A 12,456-nucleotide genomic window follows, 5' to 3' on the forward strand; every position below is an offset into this window, starting at 1 on the left:
GGAAACGTTCAAAGCCAGGCTGGATGTGGCTTTGACCAACTTGATGTAGTGAGAGATGTCCTTTGTCCATAGCGGGGGGTTGGAGGGCAGATGGTCGTTTAGCTGCCTTCTCACCAAACCATTCCGTGAGAGGGGGCTGGGGTACCCTGAGATTCCAGTTTGAAAGTCGCTGAACCCCGCGCCAAGCCCGCCCGCTCCCCGCGATTGTCCCCGCGGGAGCGGCGGCAGGGGGCGCTGCGGCCCCGCCGTTGCGGCGGCGGCGCGGGGGCGGCGGGCGCGTTGATCCTAATTGGAGCCGACGCGCGGCTCCTCCATAATCCTCCGACATCCCCCCGCCGGCTCGTAATTCCTGGGCGGGCGCTGCCGCCGGCTCAGCGGGGGAGCCGCCGCCGCGGCCGGGCAGGTGCTGCCGCTGGGCGGGCCGCGCCGCGCCGCCCCTGCCCGCCTCCCGCCGCGGGGGGCGCGGCCGCCATGTTGTCCCCGGCGTGAGGGAGCGGGAGCGGCGCCCGCCGCCCCCGGGTTAATAATAGAGCGGTAAAAGCTCCTTTGTGGCGGTAATTGGCGCACGTAGCCCTGGCGCTGCCGCGTGCGAGAGCTGGCGTCATTCCCGCAGAGGCGAGGGATGCCTCGGCTCGCCGCGGTGCTCCGGAGGGCGGGATGGGGATCCCTGGGATGCGGTGCCTCCGCCCGCGGCGGCCGGGCTCGGGGCGCCGCCGCCGGAGCCTGCCCTGAGTAAACGCAAGGTCGGTCGTGTCTCGGCCGCCACCCCGCAGACCGTGTGTGTTCCTGTGCCGTGCTCAAGGCGATGTTTTGCTGCAGATGCTGCTTGCGGCCGGGTGGTGTTTGAGGGAAGAATTGGAGCACCTGGGTCCCGCTTCAAGCCCCTGTATGTGTGGGTACCAGCGCCGCCAGTAACAGTACCAGCGACTGTCCAGGTTGTATTGGCACCGTTGGCATGGCTCAGGAGAAGAGTTGAGGGGTTTAGCATGGCTGCTGGTCAGCAGCAGAAGCTGCCAAGAGCTATCTTTTCCCTTCTGTAGCATCTACCCGGGTTCTGTCTGAGAGGCAGAGTTCCTTTGCTCTGTGCACTCTCTGAACAAAGGGTACACATTGATTTTGCTCCTGGGCTGTGCAGGCCCCTGGACCTCGATTGCAATGTGTGTGTGTTTGGGATAACGGGGCAGAGATACCAGGCTTTGCCTGCTGGCTCCAAGCCCTGCTCTAGGGCTAGCTTATCAGATGGCCACTATCTGTTTCTGTCTTCACACAGGCACTCATTTTTTCTCTCCCTGTGAGCACACAAATTCATCTTGCTAGGGATGGTGTGCTTCTGTAGGTTTGCCAGAAGTAAAAAGATGAATTGTTCAACCTCACCTTTAAAGGTTTGGACTCTATAGTTGTTTCCACATTCATTTTAAACAGATGTAAATCTAGAGTTAACTCTGCTGAAAGAAGAGTTGTGTGGCACAAAACCATTGTGCGTTTCTGTGAACAGATACAGCTGACTGTCAGAGAAATGAAAATAATGAAAAGGTGGTGAATAAGGCAGGCACCTTGCTTTCAGCTGCAATACAGAGAGTTTCTGAGGAGCAGATGTTCTTCTTCTTGCAACTGCTGCTCTCTAGTTGAACATGGCTGAGGAGGCAGCGAGGTCCCCTGAGCCTGTGTGAAGTGTGAGTGTATGTAAAGGTTTTAATGATGTCTTAAAGGCAGGCTCCCCTCAATCTGATCCTTAGATGTAGAATTACAATATTAGATGCATTGCCAGACATGCTAGACATGGTCTGGCTTTACAGATACCTGCCTTTGTGTGTCTCTTGATGTGTGCAGTAAGCTATTGAAGCCAGATGAATGGACATGCTCTTGGGCAGTTCTGTGCCTTCAGGGCAGATTTATATATCTAGGTGGGTCTTGTACTGGTGCCATCTATTAGACCTTCTGCTGATTGCTTGTGCCATAGTGTAATGTAAGGACTCTTTTAGTCCTTTACAACAGGTAGTAGTGCCATTTTTGACAGGACTGGGCTGCTCTTCTGCTGCCGGGGCTCTTGTTGCATGTTAGCAGGATTGATGAAGGTTTCTTCCATGTATTCACTTTAACGTGCTCCCTGATCCCAGCAAATAGCTGTGTACTGAACTGGGACAAGGAATCTTTGACCTTTACATGAGCCTGGAACAGGCTTGAGGAGAAACTACACTAGTCTGCTTCTCTGTTTCTGCATTTGGACTTGAGGTAAACTTGTCATCCAAGAGTATTCCATTCTCAAATACTTCTGTTTTTCTTCTAGTGGCCACCTAGAGAGGATTGTTTATCATCCACCTTAAGGAGGTTTGCTTTACAGAACTTTTTCTGACTATTATCTGTATTTAAATAGCTTTTCTCTTTCTTTGCATTGACCCTGATATAGTCAATAGCAGCCTAATAAAGTCTGGGGGACTGGACTGTATTGATTCAGGATTGACTATGATACTTTGAATCTTTTCCGCTTCTGTCATTCTGAGCAAATTTTGCTTCAATTTTTTTGTATATCCACTTACATATCTGTTTCCTCTAGTGACTGTTACTGCCTGTTTTTACTGGTGACAGTTCTAGTACATGTGTGTTGAATGCAAAAGTCTGAGGACTTAGGAACTTTTTTCTCTTTTTTCCTCTTGAGCAAATTAAATTTGGTGTATGTATTAGAGGGTATCTCTTGGTATTTAGTAAAATCAATTTGGCTGCAGAAGCTCTTGAGTCCAATTTAGCTGATTCTGTGGAAGGGAACGAGCCAGCCACCAACCCCACCAGTCCTCATACAGTGGTCGGATAACTGAGACAAACAGGGGTTTCCAAGTGTGCTTTCTGCCAGATGCACAAGCTTCAACAAGCTACTGAAACTTGTGGAAATGTGCCTGTGGCATCTCATGGACTTTGCTGCCACCAGTGGAATCCATCTGTACCCTTCATTTCCCATGGGTACTGCAGCTGGAGCTTACAGGAGAACTAAACGAAGGGGTCACTACTTATGGTGAGGCTGCTTGTCCATCCTTCAAAGGATGGTATTTGGTCCTCTTTGTGGGGAAAAAAGACCTCCATCAATCACATTTTTAATTCATACTGATGGAACTGGTGAGCTTTCTTACTGAAAATTGATTCTTCTTGGACAAAACTGTGGTCGCTGGATGTCTGGAGTTCAGCCTCTACAGTTCTTCCTGTAGCCAGAGCTCAGCAAAGGGTTCTAAGTTGAAGGTTTTCTCTCAGGGAGGGCAGATCTGCTCTGGTATGATGTCAAATATGGTGATGTTTCTTACAAAAAAACCTTCCCCAAATCAAAGAAAAGGCTAAAAGGAAATATTAAAAAAAAAAAATAATTTTGTGGGCATTTTTTTTTTTCTTTCTAGGTAAAAAATAAGGATCAGAGTAAATAATAGGGAGCAGTAAATATTTGCTAATTTAAAGACATTTAAAACATTTCCTTTTCTGTTGTATTTTTTTGTTTGGTGTGCTTTTTCTTTCCCTTAGCCAAACCACCCTCTTAGCTTTTATTTCAGGTAGATTCAACTGAAAATTTTTCTGCCCATGATTGTTTTTTTGTTTGGCCATTGAACCAGATAATCCAATATTTGCACAGCACTCCCTGGAGCTGCATGAGGAGGTAATGTTGTCATTATGACAGGTAGACCTCAGGAGATTACGTGAAAGCACGGGGTCTCCTAGCAGAAGCTCCTTGGCCTTTAAATGTTCCCTCTCAGATCCTTAGGATTTCCCTGCAGATCTCTGGACTGTGTTGTATTTGAGGGGGTCTGTGGCTTCCTAAAGGAAGAGCAATAATGGTATTCAGCAACAGGCCATGGAGTTTCTGGACTGTTCATGAGTATTTTTCTCTTAAGGGAAAGATAAGGCTTCTAAGGCAAAATGGTGGTGTTTACTCTTGTGTATATCTGTAATTTATTTCCTTTTAGTGTGTGGCTTTTTTTAGTTTTGAAAATATGGCTATATATAGAGATATATCTATATCTATCTATATATCTTTTCTGCTGTGTGTTCTTGCTTAGGTCAGTGTACCTTCTTCTGCTTGTACAAAAATATTTGTTCCTAATTAAACTCACCTTCTTCTGTTTGTACCAAAACATCCTGGGCTCTTGAAAACTGCCTGACCTGTGAAGCTGTCTGCTTGGACAAGGATTTTGCAGATCACTCCACACACTGAAATCCAAAATTTCTCCTGCCTGGCTTAGATGGTCAATAGTATAAATTTTTAAAGAAAATGCCCAGTGTTACAAGCAGCTGCAGGTTTTGTGCTTGTGAAACCTATTTGCACAAATATTAAAGGCCACCAAAGTCTCCACCCAAATCTGCCACAATTGCTCAGATCTCCAAACAATTACAATCTAATTAGAGCCGGCATTCAAAGTTGCCTCCAGCATTTGAAACAAAAGTAATTTAACGGTAATAAAAGTGGAGATTGGCAGCTCTGGAGGCTGAACTCTGCCTGCCCACAAAATGTACCCGGGGTGGGAAAGAGCTACAAGAAGCACCACAATGACTGAAGGGCCTGACCCCCTGCCTTGAGATGACAACCCCCAAGGGATGAACAAATGGGCAATTTTCTACAGGTCTCTTTACTGCCACTGCCAAGAGTGCTGCTAATTATTGACAATAATTAGTATGTTGTCTATGGCATGAATACTTTCCTACAAGGAAAAACACCTGATTTGTTGTGTGATAACAATCAAATGCCCATCATGTAGTGATGGTGTTTATGAAGTTGAGGATTATGCTGAATTTGTACCACGGCCTTTGAGGTGAAAGGCTTTATCCTGTTACCAGTCTGCTGTGTGTGAGGCACAGAGCTGTGATTACCAATTCATTTCATAAAGGGCAACTCTTTAAAATTCTCTCAAACTAGCAGCTGCTGGAGGAATGAAAAAGCAACTGGGTCTGGACAAATATCTTTTTTTTTTCCCTTTGTGTTAATTTAAAAAGAAACCCTGCAATTCTTCCCCCTGATGAATGAGACTTTCAATCAGTGTTGAGCTATCACTGCTGGATGATAGCTTGTCTGTGCTTGCTTGACATGAGGAATTCTTCCAGTTCCAGAGGTGGAAGTCGTGTTTAGACTGAAGAGCACCTGAGAAAATAAGCTGCTTCATGTTACCAGTCAGTAGGAGGAGTCATTTGGATTTGATGTGGAGGTGGGTTCTAGATGAACCTGCTTGAGCAGGGGTGTTGCATTTGATGATCTTCAGAGGTGCTTTCCAACCACAACTGCTCTATGAAAAGAACCCACTTGCCTCAGTTTCTTGTGGTGCTACTGTATTCTTTTGCTGCTCTCAGTTGTAACAAAAGGCAGAGGAAATAATTCCCTTCTCTTCCCCTGGTTTTTATACTCTAAAATAGTGAATTATAACATAGAAAGGATCACTAGTGACGTCTGAAAACTGACAAGTCTTAGTTTTCCTCCAGCCAAGTTAGCATACACCTTACTGCAGCAGGCAAACCTTAATTCAGTTGGCAGTAGCATTACAGCAGATATATTTACCCTCAAGAACACTCATTTTCCATTTATAATTATCTTCTCTGCTGAGTCAGGAGGAAAATCAAAATTATCCTCTTTTTTAGATTGTTTTCCATGGACTGATGTGAAAATTCTGGGTGACATTGTCAAAAGCATCCAATTTATGTAGGATCAAAAGACTGAGGCTTTCAAGATCCATCTGCTCCTCAGATGTATAAGGGACATTAGAAAACAGTTCCTTTGGTTTCTAATGTTGAAGATGGAGACATAGATAGAAAGTGCTGCTTCTATTGCTGTTAGCATGGGATAAGATCATAATTTATGTTTTCAGATGAGGCTTTGAATATGATGATCTTATGTGTTTTAACTAGAAGCCAAGTTGCCCCTGGGGCAGGTTTCAAAAGTGTAGGAATATGCACTAATGGTTCTACTGTAATTTTTTTCTTTGTCCCTCTGCAATATGCATTTCTTGCAGCCACAGGCCTCTCCAGAGGATGAAGAAGAAGGTAGGAGGCTTTGTGGATGCATGTGCATGTGAGAAAAAGTGGTTTGAGTTTCTGGTTTGTTTTTTTTTTTCCTACAACTGTTTTCTCATCTGCAAATTACTACTTCCTGTTTGAAAACTGTGTGTAAGCAAGATGCTTTTATTCCTCCTTCATCATTGTGTTCCGTTTCCCCTACAAGCAGATTCAGACAGACGATGTCCCTCATTCCAAGGAGTTTGTATGCCACCAATATCCATGCTTCAGTGACCTAGAAATACTCTGCTAACCCACTCAGAAGGCCAAGCTGTTTAGAGCAGTTGTACCTACAGACATGCAGTACAGGTCCTTTTCTTTTCCAGCTCTGTTCCCTCATCCCTATTTAAGAAAAGCAGAATTCTGTGAAAAGCTATGACAGCCAGCAACCTGTCTCCTCATCTGACTGCAGGGAGTTATATCAGCAATTTGGCCCAGCATCTAACCCAACACCTCATGAATCTCACCAAAATACAAGATAACAATACAGATGGAGTAAGATAACAATACAGATGGAAGCATTTAAGTTAGTATATGTATGTAGAGTAATTTGGGTTGATAAATGCTGCAGAAGTTTGAAGCACTATTTAGTCTCACGCTCACATAAACACACATTCCTTGGCTTTGTGTTTTGTTGTGTGGATTAAGTTATAGCAGATCTGTCTGGAACACCTGTTGAGGCGAAACAGTGATGCTTCATTGTTTAATATCAGCTGCTTTATTGTGGGAATTCAAATGAAATTTGACCTAAACAAGGAAGGCCTTCCTATTTTTAGAATGTTATGCCATATCCTATGTCCATGTTACAGGCCGGTGTGTAATTAATGGTGTGTGTCCTTCCTTCTCTCATTAATTGATGCACAGGCTTTTGGGTGGTTTAAAATCATGCAGAAATGTGGAAAGTGGAAAAGGGAAGAAAAGAAGAAAAAAATCTGCATGCCTTGATACCACAGTTGAAGTGGGAGCGGGGGTGGGTTGCTCTAGGCAAGTTCAAAACTGCACTGCCTCACAGCATTGCTGGGATCCATGAGCTTTGAACATTGTCGGGCTCCAATGCCTCCATGATCCTGTTCAGAGAAGTTGCTTCAAATGTGTCTTTTCCTTCTGTTGCCCCTTGCCCTGGCATCTGGCAAGAGGGCAGAGGAGCCTCTCCTTCAATTTTCTCCTGAGTGATCTCCTTCTCACCGCTCGCTTTCAGGTTGGAGGCAGGTGTGCAGGAGACCATAGGTTCCTTTAATCCCTATTAAGAACAGCAGATCACAGTTGCCCCTCTGGCCTTGTTCCCTATGACTATGAAACTAGCTTTAGCAGCAGAGAGATTTAATCTTTCTAGTGGAAATGTAGTGCTGGTCAAAGGTCTGCACTGCATCTTTTAGGACAGTTTCTTAGCTGTGTGAAGTTAATTGTGAGGCAGTGTCCATTCCAAGGCGCAGATTTTGGCAGAAGGCTTGTGCCACACTCTTGCCTTTCTGCAGCTCTGCTCCTTCCCTGGGAGAGATCTCAAAGAGGAAAGCCACAAACTATGCCAGACGTGCAAAGAGGCCTTCAGCACCTCTTAGAGGCTCCTTTGTTTGCCTGCCTCCTCTCCCCATTACCTATCTGGTGACCAGAGGGGAGGGAACAAGCAGTTCTGGGATGCACCAAGCTGCGTGGGGATAAGCAGCTCTGTTTTCCTTTATCTCTAAAGCCTACCTGGTGCAGTCTGTCAGCTGCTTCAGGTGCTCTCTGAGAGCACGGACGAGGATGAGGCAAGGTGTCTGTTCTCCACAGTACTCTGGCTGTACCCTTGCTGGTGCTGCAGCAGATAGGACAGGCTGATACAAAGCAGCCAGTCACTCCTTCAGCACTTGCTGCCCAGTTTTGTTCCGCCATCTCCAGTTAATTTAGATCATACCTTAAGTGCGTCCACAACTACGTTTAAGCAAAAGCTGTTACTATAGTAACACTGGAGATTTTCTAAATGCAGTCTATGATGTAAACAACTAAAATGACTGTCACCCCAAATAGTTTATTTCTTCTGTGTAGTTTATCGAGTATTTAAATATGTTTTGGCACACACAGATTTACCACTTCTAAGTATAACTTGGAGGAGTAACACATCTTTTCTTACTGCTTCCATTTCAGCAGATCTGTTTCCATGTCAACAGCTCACATTGATAAAGAATTGACATTCTGACTGCATTCGGCAGTGTAGGATAGAAGGTGACAATTAAAATAAATCAATGTTTCTAATGATGCTGGTGTTAAAACCATGCCAAAATACAGGGATTCCCATGCACAGTAGGCAGAAATTGCTTCTTTTAATCTGCAGAGAGTAAGGCAGGAATTCTCATGGGAACAGACTTTCTTTACAAGGTTTTTAAGCCTTCCTGCTTACAGATGCAGAAAGACTGGAAAAGCAAACTCTCTTCTCTCACACAGAAAAATGCACCTAGCACTCTGTGTGTATGTGCACATGTGTTTGCTTTGGCTCATCCACTTCTAATCTAGCTGAAGTCTAGGAATGCATAAAGGGTGTAATAAAAAATAGAATACAATTCTTGGATTAGAAACCTGTTTTGAGCTGAGTTTCTTGCAAAAACTGTGGACCAGGTGCCCCTTCTTTCCGCTCCTGGCGTCCTTGTAGTAAATATGTGTGTTGAGATTACAAAGGGACAAGAAGAATGGGGGCCCAGAGGGGCATTTTTTAAGCTTGCAAGCCGGTTCAACAGACTGGCATTTCAAATTGTGTATTTTGGGGAGGCTTTTCTTTGTCTCTGTGAGCAGCATGTAGATACACAGTAGTCACTGTTGAGGTGTCCTCATGTGCTTGTTCTCCCTTTGTTCATAAGGGCTGAGATTAGTGTCCCAATGCATTAAGCAGCCCAATTATACATTATATGAGAGACAGAAACATGACCCCCGCTTTATAGGGGCAGAGAGGGATTGAAAGAAGTTTCTCAAAGCTGCAAGTTGGATTGGATGCTTCCAGGTGGTACAGCTCCCTACCTGTGGTTGGGATGCCAGAAAATCCTTTGTCTGGTATTGGCTTGGGATCATACTGAGGTCTTGTGGCAGACATGGAAATCCAGCTTAGCTCTCCTGATTTATAATGTACTCATTTTCAAGGGTGAGCAAAATTTGGGAAAATATTTCCATGGAGGCATTCAACTTGTCTGAAGTTACTCCATCTAGTTTGAAGTAGGTTTAAATTTATAATTTGTTGCATCCTGGGGCTATAAATGCCTTCTAATGTCAGGCATGTAGGTGATGTGTCTAGTGATGTTAGTTGGTGTGGATTCTCCTGCAATCCAATGAAAAGAAATAGTTAAGTCCAAACAACAATATCACCTTCAGCATGTATATAGCAGTGCCTGATACTACTTTGTGAATTCACTTGTTACAACTTTCATATTGTGGAATTATATAATTTTTGTGGGTTTGACAAGTGCACAAATTTACTTTCCCTAGTGAGGCTTCTATTTTTGAATGAAATTCTTAGGTGTTGTTTTAGAGAAAAGAATCTAAAGCAGAAATATGGGTAAGAGTAATGTGGTTCCTGGCACCACTGAGGTATACCAAAATCTGGTGAGATTTGCTCTTGTACACAGAATCAGTCATTTGTGTAATGGAGAGTGGAGATTAATATAAAACATCTCTCACATGTACTAATGACAATTTTATTTTCAAATTGCATTCTTTGGAGGATCTCTGGGCACTTCAGAAGAATCAGTGGATTATGTCTCACAGCAGCCCATAAGATGGTAAGTATTATTACTGTGTTTGTAAATGTGAAAGAATTGTGTTTTATTAATAAACAGAGAACTTGCAAAATTAGTCAAGTCCATGGCAAATAACTTTTCCCTATAGGAAAATCCTACTCTTTCAAATACAAGCCATGTGCAATGTTTATATTTCAGCAAATGAGCCATTGCTGAATGACTTTATTTTGATTGTGCAGGAGTGAGACACTTTTAGGACATATCCTGTGAATGTCACTGAAGTGCTGTAGCATAAGAAATAGATTGCAACTGAGACAGGATGTGTAATCTCTGTTCTTTGGTCTTGACTATTGGCTGTGGCTGACAGCAGAATAGCAGCTGGTTAGATGGGGCTGCACAATAGTTAGAGCTAAGAAGATCCAGCACTCTCTGTTGAACTGCTGTTGGCCTTCCTTACTGTATGACCTCATCTCCTGGCTGCAGGGATTGGCAATCCTTCAAGGAGGTGCGCACAATATTGTTTTCCCCCACCTTGAGTTAGAGGTATAAAAGTAGCTGGGCTGTATGTGCTGCTTCTCAGAGACTGGGCTGTGTGAGGGGGTCCTGTGAGGGGATAACCTCCAGCACTTGTGGGATTTGGTTTTGAAGGGCACCAGGCTCAGGCAGGTGTCCCTCCTAGTGCCACAGCTTTCAGTACCTGGCTGTGCCTGAGTTCTGGTGTCTCTAGACACTGGAAGATTTTACCACACACTTGTGGTTGTTCATTCTCAAGCTAAGTTTCAGTACCTATAGCCATTGTTCATGGAGACATGACTAGCCATATGGCAGTGCTGCTTCTACCCATTTTATTAACTAAATTTAATTAACAGGCAATTATAATATCTAGACAGACAAATATAATAACATACTGTCATGCTTCATTGTAAATAATGTCTGTAGTAGCCAAAGCAATGTTATTTGACTTAATATGAATGTGCTTGACATATGCCATCTAGAGTGAGATGAACATGATGCCTAAGACAAACTCTGTAATAACATGTGGTCCCTATTGTTGAAAAGCTCTGGAAACCCGTCCATAATCAATAACAGTAAAGTTCTAAAGAATGAAAGGGCTGTCATAATCATTTATATATGAGTTAATGCAAGCCAGAAGAAATGCAAAACCAAACACAGACTGGAATTGATGAACAGCTATAACTTAGTCCAAGAAATTCTGTACTAAAGACTCTGACTTTTACAAGATTGTAATGCCTAAGACAACACAGCTGAGAAACCTTTGTGCAAAACAGAAGGAATATATGAATTAAGGATGTTAAATGGTGCTTGCCTATAATTTGATACAGCACAAATGCCCTGAAAATGTTAACCTAATTCTGTCCAAACCTGAAAATGAAGTTTGTTCTTTCCACTCAAAATTTCTTCTAATTTTGCAGAGGTGCACTTGTGGACCACTAATAAAAAACTCCTGTAATTCTAATAGCTGAGCTAAGCCTGTCGCAATCCACCACTAGAAAGTGGAGGAGGAAAGAAATTAGTTACAACCCCTCATGTAAGAAAAAAAGGTGGGAAATAATAAAGAAAATTCTTTTTCCTAATAAATAAAATATATTATACTTTTGGCTTCTGCCCTTCTAAAATAAAAGAAAGCAAGAGGTTGTCAATGGCAAAATACTACACTGTTGGAATAGAATTGTAAATCCCATTCCTCAGCCTTTGTGAGGATGTAGTGGAAATGCAAGATGCTACTCACAGTTCTGCTTGGTTTCATTCAGTGTCAGTGTTGCCTTTTGTTGTCAGTGGGGTGCAGTTCCTATGGAGTGAAACAGCACATACAGCATGGACTAAAGTGCCTCAAAACAGCTGTGTGCTGCCTTAGGCAGTACCTCGGTGGTTAACAGGGATAATGAATGTGCACACTAACAACAGTGAACACAGCCAGTTTAAGGATCAAGACCAAAGGTTATTTTTGGGTAAAAGGGAGAAGAAGGTGAAAATACAGAGATGTGCAGGAATACAGTGTTGTAAGCACATTTAGGGCCTTGGCAAAAAACAAAGATTTTTTCCTCTGCTGTTTCTTTGCAACAAAGATTTTAACCTGAAACACAGGTAGCTAAAATATTGCTTCAAGCTCCCTTAAACTTCACAGAGCTCTCTTCTGCTGAGGGCTGGGCAGAGCAAAGGGAAGGGTAGGAGCTAGGGCTTACTGAGACCTAGAGGGGCTTTCTGCTGGGACACACATTCCTGAGCAGTCACTTTGCTACCTTTTGAAAGGATAGAGATGCTCTTTCTAGACTCTTCATACTGGTGCAGGTAGTTGTGCAGGCACAGAAACCTCATTCCTGAGAGAATGCTGCAGTTTCAGTAGTAATAGAGTTTTGGCCAAAAAGAAAGTGAAAGAGCATGCAGTGACACATGCAGCACCCCTATCTTCTTCTGCTGTCCTGCTGAGTCTTCCTGCTCTTTTTCTGGTCCACAGCAGAGGAGCAATACAGCAAATTGCCTGCTTGCTCCATTCTCTCTCCTGTAGCTGTAACATGACAAGCTACCCCTGGAAGAGTGGCACTGGGTCTTTGGTGACAAAGTAAGCAGGTACCAGGGACTGGCAAGTGAGCACTGCAGCAAAAGGGAGATTCCAGGGTGTCAGAAATGTCTCACCTTGGTTCTGTGTTTGGATGTTTAAGTGCTGAGTCAGCATCCCAATGCACTGTGTTATTCTGGAACAAAGTTACTCCATTTACTC

At 43.7% G+C, this 12,456-nt stretch overlaps 1 protein-coding gene across 2 annotated transcripts in view; it reads left to right on the forward strand.

Moving 5' to 3' along the window:
• Window positions 1–480: 480 nt before the first annotated feature.
• The window catches only part of LOC113458963 (CXXC-type zinc finger protein 4), a 184,918-nt gene continuing 172,942 nt past the window's right edge, over window positions 481–12,456 (forward strand). For both annotated transcript variants that reach the window (XM_074541090.1, XM_074541091.1), the window contains exons 1-3: window positions 481–886; window positions 5,973–6,003; window positions 9,701–9,758. The gene's annotated coding sequence lies outside the window, so the exon portion shown is untranslated. The remainder of the gene's footprint in view (window positions 887–5,972; window positions 6,004–9,700; window positions 9,759–12,456) is intronic.

This window comes from Zonotrichia albicollis, chromosome 5 (assembly GCF_047830755.1).
Source record: "Zonotrichia albicollis isolate bZonAlb1 chromosome 5, bZonAlb1.hap1, whole genome shotgun sequence".
NCBI classification, from domain to species: domain Eukaryota; kingdom Metazoa; phylum Chordata; class Aves; order Passeriformes; family Passerellidae; genus Zonotrichia; species Zonotrichia albicollis.